This window comes from Halichoerus grypus, chromosome 4, assembly GCF_964656455.1.
Source record: "Halichoerus grypus chromosome 4, mHalGry1.hap1.1, whole genome shotgun sequence".
NCBI classification, from domain to species: Eukaryota; Metazoa; Chordata; class Mammalia; order Carnivora; family Phocidae; genus Halichoerus; species Halichoerus grypus.
In genome coordinates this window covers 11239246-11245524 of record NC_135715.1, presented here as the reverse complement: position 1 = coordinate 11245524, position 6279 = coordinate 11239246, and the positions used below count along the sequence as shown (strand labels likewise).

The following is a 6279-nucleotide window of genomic DNA, read 5'->3' as shown; positions in this document are numbered from 1 at the left end:
TCAGCTGCTTGCTTGCTCGCGCCCGACCGCTCCTTTTTGCAGCACCGACGGCCTCCGGGCTTTCAAGTTTGAAAGCGAAGCAGGAGGAATTCTTCCATGGAGACTCCCTCCTTGGAAGCGTCGAACTCTCAGTGCCCTGGGGAGCGGGCCTCGGTCAAGGGTATCCGAGTGCCCCTCCCCCCCCCGCCCCGGCAGGAGAGCACTCGAAGGCCGCGAGGTGCCGGGTTTCGCCCTCCTGCGACCTTCGCGAGGACCTCCCGGGAGGGGCGCCCGGAGCTCGGGGCGACGGCCCTGGGTCAAGGTGGGCGGAGGCAGGTGCTTCCCTTCGCCCGGCAGCTCGGCGGCCGCAGTTCGCACTCCTTCCTCCCAGTCGGGCCCGGAGGTTGGTCTCCACCATTCCCGGACCCCCGAATGCGAGGGATTTGAGAACGCAGCTTCCGTCGACCTCCCTCCCGCAAAACAACCGGCACGAGGGCCCGGGGTCCGCAACGCTGGCCTACAGGCCGCCCCCAGGGCCTCAGCGCGGCTTCTTCCCCGTAGGACGCCCTTGTCCGCCGCTAACGGAGGGGGCGGGGTGGGCCAAGGGCGGTGGCCTACTGGCTCCCGTCCGGCGGTCATACAGGTCCCCGGAATAGGGCCGGCGACACAGCGCCTCGGGCATCGTTTGTTTCCCACGGCCGTAGCTACCCTGATCCGCGCGGCGGCCTTAAAGCCGTTTGTCCCGGCCGGCCGGTGCAGGCCGCCGCAGGCCGCCACAGGCCGCCACAGGCCTGGGTGCCGTACTTCCGCCCGCTCCCGGCGTCCTGCGCGCCCGGGGGTCAAAGGGCCCCGGGCCGCTCCCGGCGTCGGGGCCTCGCGCGCGCCTCGGGCCACGCGTCCTCCTCCCCGAGGGCGAGGGCGGGTGGCAGTGTGGCCTTGAGGCCGCAGGTGGCAGCCCGTCAGGCCCACCTTCCCAGATGAAACCGGGGAGAACGCGGCCCTGGCCAGAAAGGGAACCGAGAGGGAAACATCCACATGGGCCCCGCAGGCCTAGAGTGAATTATTTAAGCTGTTCCCGGTGTTTAAAGAGGTTTTTCAGTTTTTAAAGAATGTTGTAAAAAAATATCAGCCCTTGTTAACTCCCTCATTATATGCTTTTTTCTCCTCAGCTGAACAAGCCATGTTTCCTGAAACTGAGGAGCTATGTAAGTGTTTAAACATGTGTCAAGTGTCTCATAAATAATACAAATTCATAAAGAAGAGGAGGAAATTTAAGTGATACCTAAAGTACTTGGCATGGCTCCGTCTCACTGTTGGGTTATTTTTGGCTGTGAGACTGTAGTAAGGAAACTACTGGGGGGATTAGGTGGCGCCTCGTGGAGCCATCCCTTGTCTTAGCTCGCTCACTTTGAGTCCGTACGCTCCCCTCTCCGGCGGTGCCTTTGTCCGGGCGTGAAGGACGTCCAGGTGCTCTGCGGGGTCTGTAAGATGGAGAGGCAATACCTAAGCAGTGTTGGAGAGTCACCTTCCTGTCTTCTCCTCTCAGCTCCCTCGCCCTCCAAGCGTCGGCCTCCGGGACATTGCTCTCACATCCAGCACCCCCTTGTTAGAATGAAGGTTAGGGCTGCTTCTGGGGGGGGGGCAGTAGGAGCGATGAGGTCTGGGCTTTAACTTGAGGTCTGGGTTAGCAAATCATTTTAAGTTTTTGTATCCTTTCTCTTACCTAGAAAAGCTGAAAAAAGATGTTGCCCTAACACAATTTGAGATCCTCGGGGAAAACGTAAGTACAGAGTGTTATTTTGCAGTAAAAATGACATATGTTGTTTTAAAATTAGATTGAACTTTAGGGTTACCTCCATACTTCAGTTCCTTGGATGACATTTTTCATATCGATCGTCATTCTGGGGAAGATTTCTGTGGCATTCTATTTCCAGGCGTTTTAAAATGTCTAAATGCATGTCAGGCATCTCTTCTGTGTGCATTGTTGCCGCTGCTTCTGGGTATAGCTGGTGATGGAGGTAATGGTAATATGGAGATGCCGGAGCTCTGCAGTGTTCGTTGTTGATTGTCCATGGTATTTGTTCAGAGGGTTCCAAAATACTCTGTCAATGGTTTTAATATAAAGAGCCATTTTTGTTATTTACAGTCCTCTCTCTCCTTAGAACCTCACTTTGAATCTAAGGTGGTCTGAGCAAGGAATAATGCCTAGTCTCAGGAACATTCAAAATTACTCATCTCCTCTAAGCACCAAGACTTTGTTTCAAGATCAAGCTACCTAATCTTCTCTTTGCTTAAGATAATAAGTTTACTCCCCGGAGGTTTCTCAGTCTCTTGTGTAAATAGATTTCAGGTGGTTGTCTTACCATCCTTTCAGAATTGCTCAGACATGTATGAACCTCAGTGATGGAAACAGCTTAGACTGTATAGTTGGGGAAGAGTTGGGGCTACGCCCCTTCCCAATAAATTCACTCAGAATCAGATCTGTATACATGCTGATAAATTCCCAGGTTGGCAGATGAAGACTTTGCTGAGGTTAACAAATACCTTTTTGATGTTTAAACAGTCCCTAATAAGAATGCCAACCATCTGTTGAAAGCCAAACAATAAATAGTGAACAGAATAGTCAATGCATAGATAATTTACTCATTTGTTATTTGTTCTTAAACATTAGCCAATTGTCAACAAATTGATATCCAGGCACTCTTTGAGCCAAGCCTCTGTTGCTAAACTCAGATAGGACATTTTGATCTTTTTCTTTGTGTGCCACTCCCCATTCCGTAAGAGAACACTGTGCCTCTTTATAGGAAAAGATGTACAGCATTTACTACAGTATCAGGTAGCTTGTTCTCTAATGGTGGAGTTAAGGCAGTTATGTAAAATGATTAAATAATACAAAGTAAACAATATTAGAGTATGGGGAATGACTAAATAATATAAAGCATAATGAGTTCCTTAAAAGAAATGTTTATACATTCTTCAAAATGTTCAAAGATGGATAAAATAACATCAGAAACTGTAAAAGGAACAACATTTAGGCTTGCAGTATACTTCCCAACATCAACAAGAGACGTCTGAAGACAAAGGACTACTATTTCGAAAGGAGCTGAGAGAAAATAACTGTAACCCAGAATGCCATACCCAGCTAGCTGTTATTTAAAAGTGAGGGCTAAATAAATATGTCTTCAGACCAAAAAGGTGGGAAATTACCACTTGCCTTTGATAATGATTATAGGAAGTTTTAGGAGGTACAGGAGGAAAGAGTTTGTTGATTCCAGAAGGACAGAGTGGACTACAAGAGGAAATAGTGCACAAAGAAGCTGTTCATTGACATGTGGGAAATCGAACAGTTATTGCATATATAAAATAATATGATGATGACTAGTTCAGGGTGTTTACAACATGATGGCCAACACAACTTACCCAAACTGAGAGAATCTGATATAGCAGTTCATGATAGAAACTCTTAGCAAACTAAGAACAGAAGGCATCTTCCTCAAGCCAGATAGAGCATCTACAAAACTCTCAGCTCACATAATACTCAAAGGAAAAAACTGAATACTTTTTCCCCTCAGATTGGGAATAAGATAAGGATGTTAGCTCTCACCACTTCTATTCAACACTGTACTGGAGGGCCTGGCCTTGTAGCCACTTGCAATAAGTCAAGAAAAAAGAAAGAAAAGGCATAAGGATTGGTAAAGAAGAAATAAAATTTATTTGCAGAGGACACAGCGGTGCTGATAGAAGATCTAAATGAATCTACAAACTATCAAAAGCAACAAGTGCATTTAGCAAGATTAACTAGATACGAGGTCAAAATACAAAAAAATCACTTGTATGCTAGAAAGACACAAATGGGAAAGGAAAGTTTAAAAATACCATTTGTAATAACATAAAAAAGGTAGAGAAAAAATCTAACACAGATATGAAGAGGGAAGTAAGTAATAATAATGAATACAGAAATGAATGCACTAGAAATCAAAGAAGCAATTGGGAGGCTCAAGAAAATGAAAGTTCGTTCTCTGAAAAGATTAATAAAGTACACAAATTTTTTTGTTAAAATTTTATTTATTTGTGTGTGAGAAAAAGAGAGAGAGCCAGGGTGAGGGGCAGAGGGAGAGAGACAAACCTGGTCCCCCACCCCCAGCAGGGAGCCCGATGCAGGGCTTGATCCCAGGACCTTGAGATCATGACCTGAGCTGAAGTCAGACGCCGAACCAACTGCGCTGCCCAGGCGCCCCGATGAAATAGACAACATTTTAATTAATTTTAAAAAATTGGGGCACCTGGGTGGACAGTCAGTTGGGCATCCAACTCTTGGTTTCAGTCAGGCTGTGATCTTGGGGTCCTGGGATCAAGCCCTGCGTTGGGCTCCATGCTTGGCCTGGGGTCTTCTTGGGATTCTCTCTCCCTCTCACTCTGCCCCTTCTCTCGTGCTCTCTCTCTAAAATAAATAAATTAATTAATTAAAAAATTAATTTTAAAAGGCACAAATGTACGATGCTAGGAATTTTTAAAGGAGACAAACTATAGATATAGCAGAGATTTTTTTCAAAATGATAAGAGAATTTAGGAACTTAGGTAGTATGGACAATTTCCTAGGATAATATAACTTATCCAAAGTGAGTACAGCAAATACTGCCAAATGACAATTCAAAATCCAGCCTTCTTTCTCCTTTATTAACCTAGCTCTGATTTTGTTTGGAGTAATGTGCCCAAATACAAATACTTCCCTAAATTCCTTTGTGGCTAGATAAGCCATGTGACACAGTTTTGGACAATGAGAATGAAAGCTTTTGATTTCCTGATATGGGTGTTACCTCTTTCTGCTTCAGTTTCTTTCTTACCTAAAAAAATTGAGAACTGGAAATATAAGCAGCTATTCTGAGTCCGAAGTGTACCAAGCATGAGATGAAGACCTGTAAGCTAAAGGTAGTGGAATGGAAAGTTAGAGCCTACTTTCCTGACAGCGTCATAAGGAGCTGTGTCTTCTCTGGACAGTCTTAATCTAGCCTTGTTATGTGAGGGAAAAAAGTAAGCTCTTTTTTTCTTTTAAACGGAGTCAGCTTTTCTGTTATTTCCAGCCTAAAGTATTCTTTACTTGATGCATTGCTTTAAGAGGAAATTGAAAATCTGTGTGAACATACATCCATTAAACAAATGGAATTATTTGTTTTAAAATTTTCCACAATCGGTTAAGCGGCTGCCTTTGGCTCAGGTCGTGATGCCAGGGTCCTGGGATCCCGCCCCTCATTGGGCTCCCTGCTCAGCAGGGAGCCTGCTTCTCCCTCTGCCCCTCCTCCTGTTCCTGCTTTCTCTCCCTCTCTCTCTCTCTGTCAAGTAAATAAATAAAATCTTTATAAGAAAATTAAATTTTCCATAGTAAAACATACCAGGCCCATAATGCTTCTATTTATTTATTTATTTCCCATAATGCTTTTATTTATTTTTATTATTATTATTTTGAAATTAATTAATTAATTTATTTGACAGAGAGTGCACTTGCGAGCACAAGCAGGGGGGGCAACAGAGGGAGAGGGAGAAGCGGGCTCCAGCTGAGCAGGGAGCCCAATGCCGGGCTTGCTCCTAGTGCCCTGGGATTATGACCTGAGCTTAAGACACATGCTTAACTGACTGAGCCACCCAGACACCCCTAAGTTGTTATTTGTCATCCTAATTGCCTATATAGAAAATCTAAGAAAACCAAACCATTGAAATTAGTAAGAGAATTCAGCAAAATTATAGGTTACAGGATCAGTATGCAGAAGACCAACAATATTCCTATGTGCCAACAACAAACAAGTTGAAAATCCAGTTAAAAAAGTACTATATGATGGGGCACCTGGCTGGTTCAGTTGGTAGAGCATGCAACTCTTGATCTTGAGATTGTAAGTTTGAGCCCCACATTGGGTATAGAGTTTTCTTTCTTTATTTTTAAAAGATTCATTCATTCATTCATTCATTCATTTGAGAGAGAGAGAGAGAGAGAGAGCAGGAGGGGCAGAAGGAGAGGAAGAGAGAGTCTGAAGCTGACTCTGCTCAGCACAGAGCTTGACACGGGACTTGAACTCACAACCCTGAGATAACGACCTGAACCAAAACCAAGAGTCGGACATTTAACCTACTGTTCCACCATGGCGCCCCTAGAGATTACTTTAAAAAATAAAAAATAAAGTAAAAAAGAAATACCACATGAAATAGTGAAAAAGCTATAAGGGACGTTGGAATATATCTAACAAAAGATGTTGAAGATCTTTATGGAGAAAATTATAAGAATTTATTTAAATACATAATGTATAGACA

The 6279-nt window shown here is 44.5% G+C and overlaps 1 pseudogene; it reads right to left on the bottom strand.

Moving 5' to 3' along the window:
* The window catches only part of LOC118534527 (asparagine synthetase [glutamine-hydrolyzing]-like), a 36513-nt pseudogene continuing 30234 nt past the window's right edge, over positions 1-6279 (bottom strand).